Source organism: Penaeus monodon, chromosome 25 (genome assembly GCF_015228065.2).
Source record: "Penaeus monodon isolate SGIC_2016 chromosome 25, NSTDA_Pmon_1, whole genome shotgun sequence".
In the NCBI taxonomy this organism is placed as follows: Eukaryota; Metazoa; Arthropoda; class Malacostraca; order Decapoda; family Penaeidae; genus Penaeus; species Penaeus monodon.
The window spans coordinates 27,072,141-27,072,574 of NC_051410.1; positions in this window are offsets into that span (position 1 = coordinate 27,072,141).

A 434-nucleotide genomic window follows, 5' to 3' on the forward strand; every position below is an offset into this window, starting at 1 on the left:
TCGTCCTTTCATCGCACTTTATGTAATGAAATAACGTTCAAGCTTTTTTGTTACTGAACGCTGAAACAGGAAATTTCAAACTATCCCGTGTCATACTATATTTATCTGAATATAGTAAAATTCAGTGTTATTTTTTTTAAGACAAAATAAATTAATTCTTGGTCAGACTAACGATTGCTGGATTGAATATTTTGAATGTTACTTAGGGGAAAGTAATGTTTGTGCACGAAGGAGCTTTCAAAAATGTTTCTTCCTCAGCCCGCCGTTGATTCGCCTTCCTGCGCAAGTAAGCCTTCGCCCAGAGCACGTAAACGTTATCTTTTATAAGAAATAAGGGAGTCTAGGAGCAAATGGAATGTTATAGGATATGTAGGGTACAATTTAAATAGAACATGATAAATGTGAGAATAACAACAAAATTACAGTGGTATAAG